This window comes from Diachasmimorpha longicaudata, chromosome 5 (genome assembly GCF_034640455.1).
Source record: "Diachasmimorpha longicaudata isolate KC_UGA_2023 chromosome 5, iyDiaLong2, whole genome shotgun sequence".
Classification (NCBI taxonomy): domain Eukaryota; kingdom Metazoa; phylum Arthropoda; class Insecta; order Hymenoptera; family Braconidae; genus Diachasmimorpha; species Diachasmimorpha longicaudata.
The window spans coordinates 1,036,575-1,056,975 of record NC_087229.1 but is presented as its reverse complement, the minus strand read 5'-3'; the positions used below and the strand labels follow the sequence as shown (position 1 = coordinate 1,056,975).

The 20,401-nt window shown below is 37.2% G+C and overlaps 1 protein-coding gene and 3 non-coding genes across 6 annotated transcripts in view; all 4 read right to left on the bottom strand.

The window, feature by feature from the left end:
• Positions 1–16,999, bottom strand: part of LOC135162719 (neurogenic locus notch homolog protein 1) — a 32,686-nt gene extending 15,687 nt beyond the window's left edge. For 2 of the 3 annotated variants that reach the window (XR_010299002.1, XM_064121480.1), the window contains exon 1: positions 16,806–16,999. The gene's annotated coding sequence lies outside the window, so the exon portion shown is untranslated. Of the gene's footprint in view, positions 1–16,701 lie in introns of all 3 variants that reach the window. The other variant, XM_064121481.1, reaches the window with a different exon arrangement.
• Trnad-guc (transfer RNA aspartic acid (anticodon GUC)) lies at positions 7,109–7,181 on the bottom strand. Its single transcript has one exon. It is a non-coding gene; the product is annotated as a tRNA-Asp (tRNA).
• Trnad-guc (transfer RNA aspartic acid (anticodon GUC)) lies at positions 15,024–15,096 on the bottom strand. The gene has a single exon. It is a non-coding gene; the product is annotated as a tRNA-Asp (tRNA).
• Trnad-guc (transfer RNA aspartic acid (anticodon GUC)) lies at positions 15,458–15,530 on the bottom strand. Its single transcript has one exon. It is a non-coding gene; the product is annotated as a tRNA-Asp (tRNA).
• Positions 17,000–20,401: the final 3,402 nt, after the last annotated feature.

Below are 20,401 nucleotides of genomic sequence, written 5' to 3'. Positions count from 1 at the left end.
TGTTTTATCGCGCTAACACGGCCATTTTTCCCACACGGAGAGAAATATTCAGCAAACATTACTGAAGTCGCAGTTTGCACACCGATTACGGAATCGTCTATGAAATTTTGCGTGATCGTATCGTAATTTTTCACAGACGACTCAGATAAAAATGACGGAAAGTTCAATACCAAAAAAGATACGACATTTTTCTCTCCTTGCAGATTTTGTTAAAAATTAATTTGCATTAAAAAAAATTTATGATATATTAATTTTACTATATTTTGCAATAAAAATGAAGACACAATGACGCATGATTCCATTTTACGTTCTAGAGTAGGGTAATTTTTCTTTAAAAAACGCTCTCCGTTCGCGAAAAATATATTTGAAAAAAATACTTGAATCGAGTATATTTTATTATACTTGAAATAAGTATAATAATATTACTCACTTATTTATATATTTTTTTATTTTATTCATTTTTATGTTCAAGTGTATTTCATACTCGATTAGAGTATTTTTTTATTTTATTGTGTAGAATCAATTCAGACACGCAGGGAAACGACAAATGAACAAAACAACTTGTGAGTATATCGAATGATCCTATTGCAATAATTAAGCTGTATCGAATATGCAGTTAATGCAAATAATGAAGCGATGAATAGAGAATAACAGTGAGCGTGGGGGTTGATGTGGTCGTGAGCCAGATAACCGCACTGGGTATTACCCTGACCAAACGGGACAGGTATTTTGCGGATGTATGAGTGAGTTACAAACATTATACACATGAAGATCTGGCTCACTGGCTTTACACCGGATGTAGGTCAACTCGTGCTCATCGGGTTCCTTCCGGGTCGGCCGATCAGCCATCTCACTAAACTGGTACTTTCTATTGTCGTTTCACTGATTGCCAACGTCAGGAATTCGTTTTTTATTTCATCGATAAAAAAACGAATAGAATAAAACTCAATAGGGGGATAGGGCTAAGTGTTTTCTACTACAATAGAATTCATTTTTTTTTAATATGTCCACCCACACGAGGAGTATGTTTATAATTTTTTCATCTACCCAGATTAAAAATTCGGCAGAAATTATCGTAAAGTTTGATAATCACTAAATAATTAACGAGCTTTTTGAACAATAATTTTTACCAAATTAATGGATTATTTCCACGTGGAAAAGTTTTGTCTGCTGATGAAGATCTTTCGGAAGCCGTCAGATGAATCATCGGGAGATCTTCGGTCTCTCTCTGATGACCCAAAAAGATTCTCAGAAAGATTTTTGGCAATATTTTTTTCAGGTGATAGGATTTCACCATTGAAAATGATTTTTACCAAATCCTCTTCCGAATATATTTCTAAACGAAAATTGTCTCTCAAAGATTTTCCGAAGAAACTTTTTGGGGCACCAGCGAGATCACCCGAAGATCTTTCGATGATTCTTTCAAAAATTTCATGAACGATTTGATAAGTTTTTCGAACGACCAAAATATCCAGCTGTTACCGAACGACTCGATCATTTCTACGGAGCTCTTCACATCTCAACGTAAAAGCACCTTTTAAATAAATGTGTCACTCTCACTTGAAGTATACACCGACGAAAAAATTTAGTCGGAAAGCTCGGCGATTAAATAAACAACTCTGTCGAATTCCTACTCAACTTCTAATTACTTTTTGGCGGATTCTATGATCTATCCGAAAAATTTAGCCTTGGAAGGAAACCTTTGGAAGATTCTTGCAAATCTTCGGAAGAGTTTTTAAATAGTTTTTGGATGAGCCAAAGCTATCTTCGAAGGATATTTTTTTTTTCAAGATTTGCAGCAGACATTTGCGGCACAAAAAAATATGAAAAAAAAAATTCTGTGCTAAATATCTCGTGAAAAAATACTTCCTGAAGATATTAAAAAAATGCTGTCTTGTGATCTTTATGGCTCATATTGGATTATAGATAGGGATTGTCTCAATAATATAAAAACGATTTAACTATCAACTTTAATTATTTATTATCGCACGCAGAAGGTATATCTTTCTCGTATGATGTTTCCAGATCAACTGACTCTTAGTGACCAAAGTTTTCACACTCTAGACCCATTTGACAAACGGCCCTTGTTCACTCATTCCTTTCTGTTTCTCCTTTGGTCCTTTTTATTAAAAACATTTTAAACATTTCGGTACTATTTGGAAAAAAGTTATAAAAACTATAACATACTGAAATGGACTGAAAACAGCTATAGACAGACGATCCATTTTTGTCCATACATATTAAGCACTCTCAAAAGCTCACCAAAAAGATATTCAAGTCAATCTTTTAGAGATATTTGAAAGATGCTTTCAAAGATTTCTCACATATAATACCACAAGTGCTTCAAAATTATCGAATATTTCCCGATAGATTCGTTGCAAACAAATGAACGTGTCAAGTTTTCCAGTCTAAAAATCACGAGCGCGAAGCGCGAGTGATTTTTCTGGAAAACTTGACAAGCTTATTTGTTTGTAGGGAACCTTGAGGGAAATATCAGATAATTTCGAAGTTCGAGTGGTATTCGGGGGATTATTTTTTGCATCCAAATGTTGGCCGATAGAATTGCACCATGAGACATAATTTTCAACGAATTGCCATTTAATCTGTCAGATACAATTGAGGGTTACTTCATCATTTGTTTTTTTTATATAGGCAACATGCAAAATTTCCAGTGAAATTTTCAAGAATTTCCGCTGAAATACCGTGTTGACTATACAAAATAACATCGAATGGTGCAATCCTATTGGCCAAGATTTGGATGGGAAAAATAATCGCTGATATTCGAGGTAGGCTATACAAAATATCAACAAATGGTGCAATTCTATTGGCTGAAATTTGGGTGGGAAAAATAATCAAAAATATTCGAAAGATCCATAGTTTTTACGTGGAAACCTACCGACGATGTTTGAACATTATCGATATTAAGAGAAGAGAAAACATTTCGAGAAAACTAATTGCAAAGTTTATCTTCTATCCAAAATTTTTAACTGAGATTTTTCATTAAAAAACCACTGAGGTAGTTATCGGATAAATTCATCACCATTAATTACCCAATTATGTGGCCCTAAATGCTTCTCATTCACTTGTAATGAAAATGTAATAAAAACACGAGCAACTTAAGCCAAGAAAATTTACTAAATCATCTCTCCATGGAATGAACCATTGTTTTTTTTTGTGAAATCTACTTCATGCCTCAAAGGCTTTTTAATGACTTTCAGTTGATACCACCATTTTTGAGGTATTTGCAGAGTGATATAAATTTTGTTCTTTCCAATTTAATCAAGGAATTAATTACCATATGAATTAATGAGTTTTCCGCTCCCTCAGGGAAATTAATTAACTGAAACAATGAACATTATTGTGGGATGTAGAAACTGGAATATTCACTGGAGCAAAAGCCTTGTTGTGAAGTTAATTAGTTACCTAGTTAATCAATTTCACCATTTCGTTAAAAGAGAATTTGAAGGCATTCTGGGGGCACACGTATTTGCGAATTGCATAAAGATAGTTTCACATGTGAAAATCTCCCGATTCACACGTCGTTATATTATTTTTCCTGGGCTTTTTCCCCCGACATTTCTCCCTGAAAAAAAGCCTGATAACACGAATTTATTCCCCTCCCCTTCCCATTACCGGCCAATTGATGTAATTCTTTTATTTACAGAGACGGGGAAATTGTTCAATCTTCAATTCCTTCGATAGAAATCTTCATTATGGCCCAAGATTGCAGCCATAATTGGGCCCGACATGACCCCAATGCTTGGTCTATTATTATTTGACATGGTTGGCTCGGTGTTATCATCCAAACATCGAACCAATGATCGACCAGTATTGGCGATTTGCGTACCAGACGTGGACCAGGGCTCGTTTAATACTAAAATGCAGCCAAGTACTAGTCGATCTCTACTGAATTAATAGACTGAGGATCGAGACTAGCAATCGAATTGCCATCGACCATTGATCGTCGATTGACCAACCATCGACTGGCTATCGAGTAGCAATCAACTGTTCAGTGATTATTATCTAATGATCGATTAACGACCCAAAAACCATTGACCAAGTGCTCAAGCTGATGGTGAATCGACGAACCATCGAGTGGTCATCGAGCGGTATTGTTCAGAGAAAAATTATTAATTGAACTTGAATTTTTAATCTAGAATTATAGGGCGAGAAAAATTTGACGATTTTTATAGTGTGATTCCGATAAATATTACTGCGCTGTTTTACAATTTCCGCGGAAACTGCAGGGCTGAGAAAAATTACGATGTCGCGTAGTCATATTTCTTAATCGGTTTAGGAAAACTTCTATATCGGTCTCGTAAAAATTCAAAGTCGCATGCAACAGTTCTCATGACGAAGGCCAACGTCGCTAATAATCGGCTATCGTCGGCGCTCATCGTTAACCAATTACAATGAGTTATGGAAAAATTGTTGTGTGGCACAGTGAAAAGTGATTAAAATAGAAATTCTCACAACAATTCTATGAAATTTTCGTTTGACCTCAAATAAAAAAATTATAGATCTCCAAATTTTATAGTGATGTTCAGTAAATTTTACACAATCCCATATCATTAATTACAAAATTTACGGGATTGATATACGGAAAGAAAAGGCTGTGACAAATTAATGTGCCGGGCCCTATGATCGAGGTGCAATTGAATATCTTTTATTCACACGTAAAAATTTTGATCAATACCGTCAATGTTCTAATTAATGACATGTGGCTTCGTAAAATTTACTAAACAGCATTATAAAATTTGAAGGTCCATCATTTTTTATTTGAGGTTAAATGAAAAATTGATAGAAATCTTTTGGAAAAGTCCTATCTAGGTCAGTTTATTTTATTGGGCCCTCTTACTGGGGCTTTTTACTGTGCCAGCAATTTTTCGATAACTCACTGGGATTGGTTAACGATGAGCGCCGAATAAAGCCGATTATTACCGATGTTGGACTTCGTCATGAGAAATGTTGTAACTGACTTTTAATTTTTACGAGGCCGATATAGAAGTTTTCCTAAGCCAATAAAGAAATTTTAAGGCACCACAGTAATTTTAATTGGAATCACACTATAAAAATTGTGATATTTTTCTCTTCGTGTAGGAATTATTTTTATGTGTGAGTAAAACACATTCCAGTATTCAAGGATGTTGCACCTCAATTCTAGTCCCCGGCACGGAAAATTACGAGATGCTTCCTAAAAATTCAGCGACTTACGTATAATTTTGCTCTCACGTTATGCAAATGATTGCAATTCGTGGACACAAAGTGTCGGTAAGGCAGTGTATCATAGACTAAGTAATAAAAGGAGCCTCGCAACACAAATGGAAGTAGTTACAGACACTTTTGGTCGGGTAGATTGGAACCTGTGCTTCTTATATGATTTTTTTCACGGGTGTATTCACCCCATTACAATAGAATGTAATGACTCAATCCCCCGAAAAAATCATCAATAATGCCAGTTATCTCCAGTAGCTTCACCCACTTCAATCAAACTCCGTGAGTAGTTCACTGAAACTTTCATGGTAGTTTCTATAGCTTATTCAAACAGACAATCACGCCTGCTGGAATCAGGTACGTCACGTATAAGATATAAGGAGGGAAGAAAACAGAGAATTGTTGAGACGTTTCCACGATGTTATCCAGGATGAATACAAAGTACCAACATTCAACCACTTGGCACTGATTTTTCCTCCCTTTGACCCAGTGGATGAGGGTCGACAATCGTTTGAGTTCAAAGACTCAAACAATTGTAAATCCGATTAGAGAGATACCGAACTCTCTCGAGAAGTTTCCCGAGGCTCTACTTAATATACATTGAATATTTCATGTCAAGTAATTGAATTTCATGTTAATATACAAAGTTTTTTCTTCATTTCCATCGGGTAAATTTATTTTATTGAACGTATCGCAACGGGAAGAGAGAGTAATAGTATCAGAGGATTCTTTTATTTTACTTCCACTATCGTATAGTTATCAGTATTTGTGGAGTCAACTTTTTTACGAGCATATGAATTCTTAATGATTCTTCCAGTCTTTAAAAAAAGCTAATTTCAAGATCTGCGCAGAGCGAAATTTTCGGTAAAAATCACATTTTTTCTGTCATTCCGGATGGAGGTGCGGTGACACGAAATTTAACGGAACTTTCACGGAATTTTTATGTGAATCGTTTATGAAAAATTACGATGCTGTTAGGTAAAATTTCTCAGTCAATCAGTGAGTGAACTATGAGTTCCTCTATTTTTTCTAAATATTTATCTTCGTATAGAATTAAAAATATTGTCTAGAATCACCTTCGCAAATTGATCATTTCATGTGACACATTTACACACACTAAAAAAATCTGAATGCGTCATCGTAGAAAGTTCATGACGCACACCGGATTCATCAAAAAATAATTTCTCGTTCGTCCCAATTCATAACTCAAAACTAATGATAAAACCCCGGTGCAGGGTTGAACATTCAAATATCCCTTTAATAAATTTCAAACTCCAACAGTTTTTAAATGTAAAAGCAACGCTCGGTATGCACTTTACACGCGCTACTTCATTCGTATTCTCTCCAAGTAACCGGTGGAAAATATTTTCACCTCTGCCATCAACAGCACTGGTATTATTGACGCTCAACGGTACTGAATATAAAAAAAATGTGCGGAATAAATGGGGGAATGAAAATATATTTGAGATGTCATATGAGAGATAAATTATTGGTGGTAGGTGAATATTTAATTTCAAGACGCATTATCAATAACGTGCGCAACATACGAAACCCATGCGGTATAGATTTTGTGACTCGTGTGGTTAAAAAAATCGTTTGTGGCTGGCCTTCGAGAACTCGCACGTTTACTGCATTTGTTGCGTAGTATTGCACCCCAAATTGTTGGAATAAATGAACATGAAGTTTTTGCCATAGTAGCGTACGTTATTTTACATGTTCGTGCGCAATAACTCGCCAATTACATGCTGACAACTCCGCCGTGACCCGTGACTTTACGGTGAAGTGAAAAATATTATTTTGGTTGTCATACATATGGGAATCAACTTTTTTTTTCTCTTAAATTTATGGGTACGTGATAATTATAATTTTGACTTTGTTTATTAAAAAAAAAAATCTCTCCGGCGGGGAATCGAACCCCGGTCGTCCGCGTGACAGGCGGAAATACTGGACCACTATACTACCGGAGATGTATGAAAATTTAAATCTAAAGTTCTTATTTGAATGATACTTTGCCAATACTGTTTAAATACTAGTTTTAACAAATTATTAGAAATCCATATACCGTAAACGCCCTTGATTCTACATAAAAACCAGGTTTCGAGAAAATATATATATAATTGTGTGCTCATTAATCACTTTTTTCTTTTGAACATCAGCGGATTTCTCATTATTTTTCAGCGGCTTTAACGTCAGCGAATTTTTTGTGATTATTTTTCCCAGCCAAATCTTGGCCAATAGGATTGCACCATTCGACGTTATATTGTATAGGCAACACGGTATTTCCACGGAAATTCTTGGAAATTTCACTGGAAATTTTTCATGTTGCCTATATAAAAAAAACAAATGATGAAGTAACCCTCAATTGTATCGGACAGATTGGATGGCAATTCGTTGAAAATTATGTCTCATCGTGCAATTCTATCGGCCAAGATTTGGATGGAAAAAGTAATCCCCCGAATACCACTCTGTGGGAGAAATTTTTCCAAGGGGTCATTAGAGACTTTAGGGGTAACGAACAAAGACGGGCCTGTGCGAGGAACCACCGAGTTGGAGGATGGAAATACGAGAGGTACTGGACCATGGCGACGCAGGTCTGAACTCGATCGTCTAAACAAATGACGAAACACACGGTTGTTGGTGACACATGCAGTGTCAAAGATCTTGACAAGGAACAAGATCAGGCAGTTCGCCCAGCAACGCAGGCGAGAGCACTTCACCCATAAGCTCCCATTTATTCTCTTAAAAATATTAATTATTGTTTGTTAAAAACCTAACGATTATTGTAAAACATCTTACCGTTAACTATCATCTATTCAATAATAAAAGACTATTTTACTTTACATAAACTCTAATTTAAAAAATACACTACAGTTCAGAAGTGGGATTACACACGTGCTTAGTGAACTCAGTGAGTTAATAGTTTTGATCTAACGTGTGTTAATCGATCATCAAACATGTCGGATCTTGAACGAGATCGTGACAGGAAGCATCGACGTAATTCGGGGTCGAGTCGAAATCGAACTCGTTCCAGGACCCCAGTACGTCGAAGTCGACGAGACAGAAGCCGATCGAAGGTTGGCAGATCCCAGGACAGGCGAGACAGAAGTCGGTCCAAGAACCACAAGTCTCATAGCAGACGATCCAGGAGTCATTCTAGAGAGCATGGTCATCGTCGTGGGCAACAGAAGAGCCCATCAATACATCATAGGCATCGAAGCAATCGAGATGATTTGGGATCCAGATGCACGGATAGCAGAGTTATTCGAGGCTTGAGTCCTTCTAGTGGTGACTCTCTCATCAGTTCATTACAAATGAAAACGTCCGGAACGGTTGGTTCTACCGAAGGAGGGATTAAAGCTTCAGGAAGCGGTGAGTCAAGTATTGACAAGTTAACTGAGGCGCTCGCGGGTTTTGCACAAACAGGTTCGAAACTGTCAACTAGATATATTAATGAAAAGATTTTGCCGGAATTCAATCCGCAATCGAAAATTCTATCTTCAACCAAATGGTTAGAGAAAATTGATAGGTATGCAATAATGTATGATTGGTCGGACCAACATAAATTGTATTTAGCAACGTTGAAGTTAAGGGGGATTGCACGGCAATGGTACGAGTCACTCAGTCAGGAACCGTTGACTTGGGAGGCATTTTCGGTGACATTAATGAGACAGTTTCCACCTAGAGATAATTTTGGGGTATTATTCCATGCAGCAGCGGATTATAAGGCTGAACCAGGTAGCGATTTATTAGAGTATTGCTTTGAGAAGTCTCGAAGAATTAATAAATTGGGTTTAGAAATTGAGGAGCAAAATGTAGTCCAATTGATCGTTCATGACATTGAAAGTAAGGAATTACGTATGAATCTGATGGCATCAAAAAATAAAACCATTGCCGATCTCTGTGAAAGTATTAGTGAATTTCCAGAGGAAAAGATTCGAAAAACGGATAAAACAAAAGATTCTAAAAAGATCGAATTCAAAAATCGTGGGAAGTATGAGAAGGATTTGTGTTTTATGTGTAAGAAGCCGGGGCATAAGAAACGCGATTGTCCAAATAATAGTCAAGCCGGAAAATCTAAACAGGACCCTCGAGTGACCGGGGAAGAAAAATCGGAAAAAAAAAGGGTTAAATGCGATTATTGTGAGATGTTAGGTCATATCGAGGCTGACTGTTACAAAAAGAAAAATAATAATAATAAAACGAAGATGGAGAAGAAAGCATGACTAAAACGGGGGGGACCACAACCGCTACGTGTTCTCGAGGTTGAGTCCGGTAAGATAAACAAACCTCTGAAGAAATGTCGGATCGAAAAAGAGGACAGGATATGCACTGTAGATTTGGGTAGCGATTGTTCGATCATACGGGAAAGTGTAGCTCGACATTTTAATTTGAAACAAAAGGAAACAAAGAAAACTTTATCAGGTTTCAATCACGCGATCGTTGTCCCTCTAGCTCGTTCTAAATTAAAAATTCACATCGATGGAATATCATTCGAAATCAAAGTCTTTGTAGTTGCCGATAATGAACTTTCAAAGGAAATCATTATTGGACGTGATGTGTTGGCTAAGACTGGGATTATGGCGTTGTCAAATGCGACCGGAGTAACGTTCACGTTAAATAAACAGTTGGACGATGTAAATTCCCGAGAGGTAAACATGGTTGAAAATGGTTCTCGGAGATCGATTGAGATAATAGATATAAATTGTAAGGAACTTGATGCTGAATCAACAACGCGATTAATATCACTTTTAAATAAATATCGGGGTAATGTGGCGCTGACTATGAGCGAGCTAGGATGTACAACCGCCGGAAAAATGCGAATTGAATTGACGGATAATGAGCCTATTCGTCGGGGGCCATATCGTTTATCTAGGGAAGAAAGAAAAAAGGTTGGAGAAATTGTCGCCGATTTAGAAAATAACGGTATTATTCGTGAGAGCAATTCTCCCTATGCCAGCCCAATTTTACTGGTTGATCGAAAACATGGGGAACCACGAATGGCAGTCGATTATCGCGGGTTGAACAAAGTCACGAAACGCATAATTTATCCACTGCCGTTGATTGACGATCAGATTGATCAATTAGCGAATAAGGGCGTTTTTATATCTCTTGACCTGAAATCTGGGTTTTATCAAATTCCGGTGGAACCGGAGTCCATTCCTTTAACCGCATTTGTAACGCCCGATGGACAGTGGGAATTCTTGCGTATGCCATTTGGTCTTGCCAATGCACCAGCAGTATTCCAAAGGATAATGAATAAGATCATGAAGGGCTATGCACTGGTATATATCGATGATATTTTAATACCAGCTGAAAGCATTGAGGAAGGTTTTTCAAAATTGGAAACAGTGATGAAACTCCTTCAATTAAATAATCTAACTCTGAATTTGGCAAAGTGCAGATTTTTCCAAAACAAAATCGATTATCTCGGTCGGGAAATTTCCATCGAAGGGGTGCGACCCGGAATGCATAAGATCCATGCGGTAACAAAAGTTACAGATCCCCAAAATGTAAAACAAATAAGACAATTTTTAGGACTCGCCGGTTATTTCCGAAAATTTATTCATCATTTTGCCCAGAAGGTGACACCTTTAACGAATTTGTTGCGAAAAGATATTACTTGGTCATGGGGGGAAAAGGAATCTAATGTCGTGAAAGAAATAAAGGAAATTTTAATCAGTCGACCCGTGCTCGCTATTTATGACCCTGAACGTGAAACCGAAGTTCATACTGATGCCAGTGCGTTGGGACTAGGAGCAATTCTAATTCAGAAAGCCGAAAATGTTAAGCGTGTAATCGCGTATTTTAGTAGAAAGACGACACCCGTGGAACAGAAATACCATTCATACGATTTAGAGACGTTAGCAGTGGTTGAGGCCCTGAGGGTATTTCGCGTATATCTTTTAGGCATAAAGTTTACGGTGGTAACAGATTGCAGCGCGGTACGAGCAACAGCGAATAAAAAAGATATCCAACCACGTGTCGCGCGGTGGTGGGTATTTCTCCAAGATTACAACTTCGACATTGTTTATCGTCCTGGCGCCCAGTTAGCTCACGTAGACTATCTAAGCCGTAACCCGATCGATTGTTGTGCGGTGGATATCACCGAAACAGAGTGGATCAAGGTAGCGCAGATGCAAGATCCAGACATAGAAATTATAAGGAAAATCCTGGAGAGTGGTGAAATGAGTTCTGATACCAAACTGTATTTTGAAAAATATGATTTGAAAGGCGGAATAGTATTCAGGAAAACAGAGAACGGAAGTAAATGGTTAGTGCCACGAATGTCCCGATTTAATATAGTCAAACTTTGTCACGACGATCAGGGACATTTTGCTTTAGAGAAAACGTTGGAAAAAGTTCGCGAAAATTATTGGTTCAAGTCAATGAGGAAATTTGTCTCCAAATATGTGAACTCATGTTTGAATTGCCTTTATTACAAGTCTGTCTCAGGGAGAAAACCTGGACTTTTACATCCGATTGAGAAGGTGGCGATACCATTCCATACAATCCACCTAGATCATGTAGGACCATTCCAACGGAGTAAAAATAAGAATACTCAAATACTAACGATAGTTGACGGTTTCACGAAGTTTTGTGTTCTCGAGGCTGTCCGTGATACGAGTACGAAATGTGTACTTAAAGCGCTTAACCAGTTAATTGCAATATTTGGTGTACCCTCTCGTATAATAAGCGACAGAGGCACTGCCTTTACGTCCCATGCTTTTAAGAGGTTTTGTACAGAGTATGGTATAAAGCACGTACTTAATGCTGTCGCAACACCTCGAGCTAATGGTCAGTGTGAGCGGATGAATCGAGTTGTGCTCAATTCATTGGCAACTACTTGTGCCGGAGAAGATGAAGATCTTTGGGATGCTAGTCTAAAAAAGGTGCAGAGTGCAATAAATAGCAGTACCAACAGGACCACTCGAGTGAGCCCAACGCAATTATTGTTTGGGTTCAAACCACGCAGCCATGCAGATGCGAGGCTATTGACTGAGATTCAAGATGTATTGGATCAGGTCAACTTGAAGGAGTTGAGGGAGACAGCGAAAGGCGCAACAGATGCTGAACAGGCTGAGCAGAAGCGGAGATTCGACGCCCGACGGTTCAAGGCACCCCAGTATGCTGTAGGCGACGTGGTGATGGTAGCTGCTGCTCCGCCTGCTACGGGTGCGAGCAAGAAGTTAGTTGCTAAGGCAAAGGGGCCGTTCAAAGTGACAGCGGTGTTGCCAAATGATCGATATGAGGTTCACGACCTTCGAGACTTAAAGAAGTCACCTTTTAAGCGCTCTGTGGTGGCGGTCGATAGTATGCGGAGGTGGGTCACATTTGATGCCACAAAGACCTGACTGGTGAGTTGACAGTTTTATTTATCAATTCGGCTTGAACTCGTTGCAAAGCTACTGCACGGGTTGCATGGTTATGATTTAACCAAGAGCGGTTGCCTTAATGGTGCTCTGATAGCATTCGCCTAGAGCAGATGCCTTAAAGGCGCTCAGGAAAGGCTATATGGGCCAAGTCTGTTGGCCCGAGTGTGAGGGAGTGATCGCCCTCATATGGTCAGGACTTTCAGGCAGAGGCTGGATCAATGGTCGAGTCGGAAGGATTTCGCGAATGAGAGGTGGTCAAACTCATACGATCGGAACCTTACGGCAGAGGCTGGGACTTGATAAAACCTTGCTACTAATATTCCTGAATCCTATTGCATGAAATGGTATTCAATGGGTGCAGCTTGGCCTTGGCAGGTGGAATTGATCACTCCAAAGATTGCCAATGTCGGGTTGAATTGATTGAAAATCACATCCATGAGTAGTTGGAGGCTGAGGACTAATTTACTTTGTGTTTATCTAGATGTTACAGGATTCATGGCGAGGTCGACCATGAGGTCAGTATGGCCGAATGTGGGAGAAATTTTTCCAAGGGGTCATTAGAGACTTTAGGGGTAACGAACAAAGACGGGCCTGTGCGAGGAACCACCGAGTTGGAGGATGGAAATACGAGAGGTACTGGACCATGGCGACGCAGGTCTGAACTCGATCGTCTAAACAAATGACGAAACACACGGTTGTTGGTGACACATGCAGTGTCAAAGATCTTGACAAGGAACAAGATCAGGCAGTTCGCCCAGCAACGCAGGCGAGAGCACTTCACCCATAAGCTCCCATTTATTCTCTTAAAAATATTAATTATTGTTTGTTAAAAACCTAACGATTATTGTAAAACATCTTACCGTTAACTATCATCTATTCAATAATAAAAGACTATTTTACTTTACATAAACTCTAATTTAAAAAATACACTACAACTCGAACTTCGAAATTATCTGATATTTCCCTCAAGGTTCCCTACAAACACATAAGCGTGTCAAGTTTTTCAGTTTAAAAATCACGAGTGCGACGCGCGAGGGTTTTCTAACCTGCAAAAATTATCCCTCTCGTTGCTACGCAACGAAACTTTCGGGAAATATCCGATAATTTTGAAGGTCTTGGAGTATTACTACTGATAATTTTCGGAAATTTTTATTGAGCCACACAGGAAGATTTCAGAACATTTTGTCATTGAAAATTCGGGGAAATCTCGTGGAAAAACGAAATAGAATAGTCAATTTCTATTCCATATTCCCCTGAAAATGAACAGAAAACAAGGAAATTGGTGTCAATGCATTTTTTAATTCGGGGAACAGTGATACCGGAGCCAATTTAGGAACAAAAATCAGGAAATTGACGATTTCTGTTGGAATATTTAAGTACAGTACTTTCATTGTCCTACAAAAATCACTCGACACCTCTTTTTGTTTCTCTGGGAGACAGCTCTACTAAGGGACTAATTTACGATCGGTTGTACTCCGCTTTCGAGACGGTTTAATCCTAAACATATGCTGAATGTTTCTTCGAGTCATAAAACTGTTTTTCTTTTCCCTTTGATATAGTTTTCAGTCTCTGGACAACGGCCCTCTAGTTAAGACATGCCTTCCTCGTGCTAATTAAGAATATTCTAAGAAGTATTTCACTGTGTCTCAAATAATTTGATCATTTACACCCATATTCCAATAATTTCATTGAAAAATCAAGGAAATTGATCTCAAATATTCATATCAGAGTATATATTTAAATAAATTACGAATTTCTCATTTTCGAACCACTTAAAATTCGGGAATTTTACTGAAGGATAAGTTAGACCGGAGATTTCATGATTTTCAAATGTGTAAAAAGCATTTGATGCCACTGGATTGGTAATTCCTAGTGAACTATCCCGATATTAATAAAAAGGTTTCATTAGTATTGTTCATCATATTAACAAAATGAGCCATGTTCCTACTCCGAATCTATCGCGTTTTCGTTTTTCTTCCATGTCTCTTTCCGTCCGACTGCTGCTCCCCCCCGCGCGCCATTCCCTCCCTTTTCCTGTCGTTTTTTCGTTACATACGATATTGGAATTACAGCCCAAAGAAGTTTCACTTCAAAAGTCACTCGAATAAATGAAATGATATAGTGCAAGTCAACGTCTATTCAAACGATACGCGGTGAATTTTTCCGCGAAATTTGGTTTGAAATACTGAACAACTCTTCTTGAACTTTCATGAAAGATTGATTGAGATATTCCATATGAATAATTAACCCAAAAATTCTATAAATTTCCTGGTTTCCAGTAACACATGCTTTAATACGCGTGATCCACCTTTTACTGGACGCTGAAGTAAAAAATACTATTTTAATTGTGATACATGCAGTAATTAAAATTTTTTTCTACTAAAATTATGGACATGTGATAATTGTCATTATGACTTTGTTTATTAAAAAAAAAAACTCTCCGGCGGGGAATCGAACCCCGGTCGTCCGCGTGACAGGCGGAAATACTGGACCACTATACTACCGGAGATTTATGAAAGTCATAGACTAAAAGTTGTATTTGAGTGACATTTTGGAAATATTTTTCAAATTCTAATTTTTATATGTATATATACTGTAATTATTGTGTTTTCTAAATAATAACTTGATCTAAAAATTAACTTATAGAATTATGTCCTCAATAAGCGTAGGCTACCTTCGTTACCGACAACCGGGAAGGATTATAGAGTGGTGGAGTCCATGTAAAAGCGTACTTTCGATCATTTAAGGTGATTGTGAAATGTGTAAAAAGAAAGGAAACAGGTAGAATATCCATTTAATTACATTTTTTTTGTTCTAAAATTATGAGCACGTAATAATCACAATATCGGCTTCAGTTAGAAAAAAAAAAACTCTCCGGCGGGGAATCGAACCCCGGTCGTCCGCGTGACAGGCGGAAATACTGGACCACTATACTACCGGAGACTTATGAAATAGTCTCTAAATAAATGCTTTTGTCTTCTGTATACTAGTTCATCCCTCATATTTTGTTTTTCCAGTAAAAACACCATTAATAGTTGATAAAAAATTATTAATATAAGCCCACTTCCCGATAATAAAAAAAATATAGTGTAACGCGAGCTCTCTTCATTCGGTACGCGGCAAGTTCTTTCGTGGAATGTTTTGAAAACTAAAAAATTCTTGTTAAAATTTCATGGAAAATTTTATGACACATGTAACAAGAAAGGTAACCCGATTTCGATTCCTCTGAATGAATATTCTTTGAAATTCTATTCTATCGAAATACAGTTAGCCAGGCATTCTATCGCGTTGCTTTATTTGCATTTTATAATGCAAAACGAAATACAGCGGAGAAACTACCAAATGAAAAATTCAGCTAGAACTTTCCACGGATTTCCAATAGAAATGTCCAGTAAATGTGCCAAATTTTCATGTTTAACTAGAAATGGGCGCGCACTTCTTACGCGCGTGCAACTTTATAAACTTCAGACATCATAAATTTAAAATTATGGTATCATAAATTATGGGATTGAAATAAGGAACACTGTGGTTTCTTTTGAACACTTTATATTTAATCTATATATTTTTGACTCTACTTATGTCAGGAGGTACGTTCTTCTAGAGATTCTAACGATAGACTAAACTTAAAGATAGGATTTTGGGCCTCATGGACCAGAACATTTCCACCCCCGAAAAGGTTTTTATGTTATAGCCCCATGGCCACTTCTGGTCGCCAAATGTTGCTAAGCAAGGCGGGTAATAAAAACGTTTCCCCTTTTTTTTTTTCATACATTCGGGGCCCTACCACCATAAATTTCTGGAACATATTTTTCAGAGAAGAAAGAGTGAGTTTTGTATTTGGGGAAATCCCCAAAAATTTAACAATATGCCATGCAACCGGCTAATCGCAAGTCTTTCACCTCAAAATCATACGACGGTTTTAACATCAATCAAAATTTTTCATATATATATGTAGCATTACACACTCATATACGATCTCATTGACAATACAAAAGGTCCAAAAAAGCGCAACATTATATTGTTAAACGTGGAATTTTTCATATGTGATGCCTTTCACAGCCGTCATGTCCATTCCTCTCTTATCAAAATTTGAAATTTCCCAGTAATTAAATACCTGTCATCCAAAAGCATCAAAGCTCCACAATGCTCCTATCAATATCCAATACCTGTCGATACACTTCCTCCTCAACTCCAACAATATCAATTGTTAAAACTTACCACAATCCCTCCTATCAAACCACAAACTCGCGTCCGATTCACCCGCGTCACGAATATAACTGGAAAAAAAATGTTTTCAACTGTGAGTATTTGAGTATGCGATTGCTGGGGTTTTTGTATGAAGCGCGGGCCGGAGTTTGCTCCAGTAGCTGGAGTAGGTTTTGGATCGACGTCGTGGAATGGACTGAGGACGGAGGCAGCGTGGTGGCATCGTGGCCGAGGCCCAGTCGAGCGACGGCGCGGTTCAGCCAAAGAGAGAGAGAGAGAGAGATGAAAGAGGACTTTCCAGCGTTATGTATTCGTGTACCTTTCTACACACCACCAACTGCGTTGGAGTTCTTAACTATACCCGCGCCCCATGACCCCCTTCTTTCAATTCAAAACTCAATGCTCCGTCAGGATGTATACAACAAACATATATGACTTTCAATGCGGAAGGTATACATGTGATTTCACGCATTCAATGGGGAGATTCTGCCGAGAGATTGAATATGAATAGTAAATAAAGACGAGAGGAATTAGGTTTTTCGAGGGGCGAGATTGAATTTTTATGCTTGTGATTGTGTGACAAGAGTTTTCAGGACATTTAAGCTTTACAAATGTCGTAAGCTGTTATGAGAATGCCATGTTGGAAATTTTTCTAAAATTTCCCTCACCGTGTCGATTAAATTTTCAATTTTGGCAGTTTAAATTGAATTGGAAAGCTCCTTGCAGTTCAATTCTGTTTGCTCGCATTTGAGAATTGCTGATAGCTTATTATTTTTCATGTTGCATGTAAATTATCTGATCCCTATAAACCCTGGACATGAAAAAATCTACTGTTTTTAGGTTTTATCATAATTCAATAACTGCCTAATTCTCATAGTCGTGCGTCTATTTTTAGTAAAGTTTTGTGTTACCATTCTATTTCACTAAAGTATCACATAATATAAATATAATGAAATAATATATATATTATCCACTAAACTGATCATTCAATAAAATCCACCTTACTTATAATCAAAATCTTTTACAATTATCATAAATTTTATTGAATGCTGCATTTAATGCTTAAAATACATATTCGATGAAACATGCGCATATTTTTGAATACGTCATTTCATTGACCAAAAAATTTTATTTAATCTAAAAACCATTCTATACTCCTTTTTCTTCCATCACATACCATAAAACACGCCCGCGATTATCTCTAGTTTTTATTAAAATTCGGCATGCACGAACATACTTGACCTTTTATCTTTGGTTTCCGCATATAAAATAAAGTATTAAATTGTAGTAAGTAGGATACTTGTGAAAAGTAAAACAATAACATCCCGCTGCTCTCGGTATCCAGGCATGTAGCTCCCAATTAGCCGTTCTTCGTTACATTAATATTTTAATTTTAACTTCCTAATCTATCACAGTAGTTATGTGATTAATATCTCGGTCTGGCCAGTCCATTTTTCCAGTAAAATTTTCTTATAAAATTAATTTTTTGTGATGTCACAACATGTGGATCGCTATAGAAATTTCCCTCCTTATATATGTATGAAAGAATCTCTATACATATATCAGTATTAGACCCCATAAATCTCTCACAAAACACAAATATAATTGCTGTGTGACCATCTAATAACACCACAAGACCTTCATGAGACTGCCATAGAACCACCGTGCCAATGTGACGCCTACTTTGCGCCAATATTGCGAAGCAAAGGACCAAATTAAAAAAAATAATTCTGTAACTCTAGAAATCGCATCGGAATGAGTTTTCGAACTCGGTCCGTACAACATGAAAACGGATATTTGTAGTGTACATTTCATCGATTGGAACAAATATTTACTTGATTTGATTTGTTTTGTTATTGTGATAAAATTATATCGGAGAGACACATATACATGTACACACATATAAATTAGTCGTTGTACTGGTAATGAAAAGAAGAACAATTCTTCCGGAAGGAATTGACACTTAATTCTTGGGTAACAGATCTAACTCACGCTTCAGTTATTAAATGTTATCACCTTCATGCCCAATTTCCGAATTTTCCAATAAAACGTTGATTAAATTCAATAGATTCGATGAATGAAACACCTGGTGTTCAATAAATTCAAAGTCATAAACATATTGGTTTAACGTTTAAATGATTTTTGTCAATGAATTCAAATACCAAACTAGGTCATTCGTGTATTCGGATAAAAACAATGTTATTAAAATTTTCACATTCGTAAAAATCGGTGATAAAAGGAGAAGAATTAGGGTTTTCGTGAGGTGAGATTGAGTTTTTATGGTTACGATCATGAAAGAGGTGGAATTTCCGGGGGATTTCAGGTTTATAGACGTCTTTCAATGTAATAAAGATATTATTATGTGAATATATTTTATATGGAAATAATTCTGACAGAGATTTGAATCACGGTTGTTTCCATAATGCATCATATCAGCACAAACATAACAAATTTTGAATTAATTTTGAAACATTGAGAGTGCTCGATATATGTGGAGAAAAATGAATCATCTGTCAATAGCTGTTTTCAGTCCATCTCAGTATGTTATAGTTTTTATACTTTGTCGCCAAACAGTACCGAAATGTTTAGAATGTTGCTAATAAAAAGGACCAAACAAGAAACAGAAAGTAATGAATAAACAAGGGTCTTTCGTCAAATGTGGGTCTAGAGTGTGAAATCTTTGGTCACTAAGAGTCAGTCGATCTGGAGACATCATACCAGAAAGATATACCTTCTGCGTGCGATAATAAATAATTAAAGTTGATAGTTAAATCGTTTTTATATTATTGAGACAATCCCTATGCCTAATCCAATGAGAAGACAATCAGTTGAATGAATATTCTATCTATCGTAAGTTTGTTCATAATATAAAAAAAAGTTTTTCTGCTTTTTTTTCGTGTGTGAAAAAAAAACGAAGAATTTTGACAGATGATGATGGGCATTTTCGCAAAGTGAATAAATGAGCAAGTGTTAATTAACCCCCTAACGACCCTTTAAACTGCTAGGAAGGGAATTGGCTAATGACCTTGTGCCACAGAATTCCTTAAATCCGAGGTGAATGCACTTCCAGATAGTGGTTTAGTTTCCGAGCTCCCCTTCCAAAAAAAAGAGGAAGGGAACCCATTCTCAGACCCCTCCCACAGCTCCTCGACATTCCTAGGGGTTTACGGGTGAATTCGTGCGAGAGCCAAGTGGAAAAGGATGATGCTAAGCGGCCAATGTTGCCGATCACCAGTTTCTGGACTGGGAAGAGATTGGGTGGCCCCAGTGACCGACATCCAGACTTTATTATCATTTCAACATTTCTCTTTTATTTCCATTCATAAAGAAAATATCTCGAGGGAAATTGAAGGATGAAACAACATTATTGAGTACTTTTTATCTAACGATGTTCCTGGCATTTTTTCTGAATAAAATATTTTCTGTTCCCCATTCTTCAATTCTCAATTTGTACCAATACATAATTCAACGTGAAAATTGAACCATAAAATAGAACATTGAACCACTCATTGCATTGATACCACATCGTAAAAATGCACCGATGTAAACAATTACAACAACAAATTATTATCGATGTTATAATTCAATCAATTTCACAGATTTTGGGT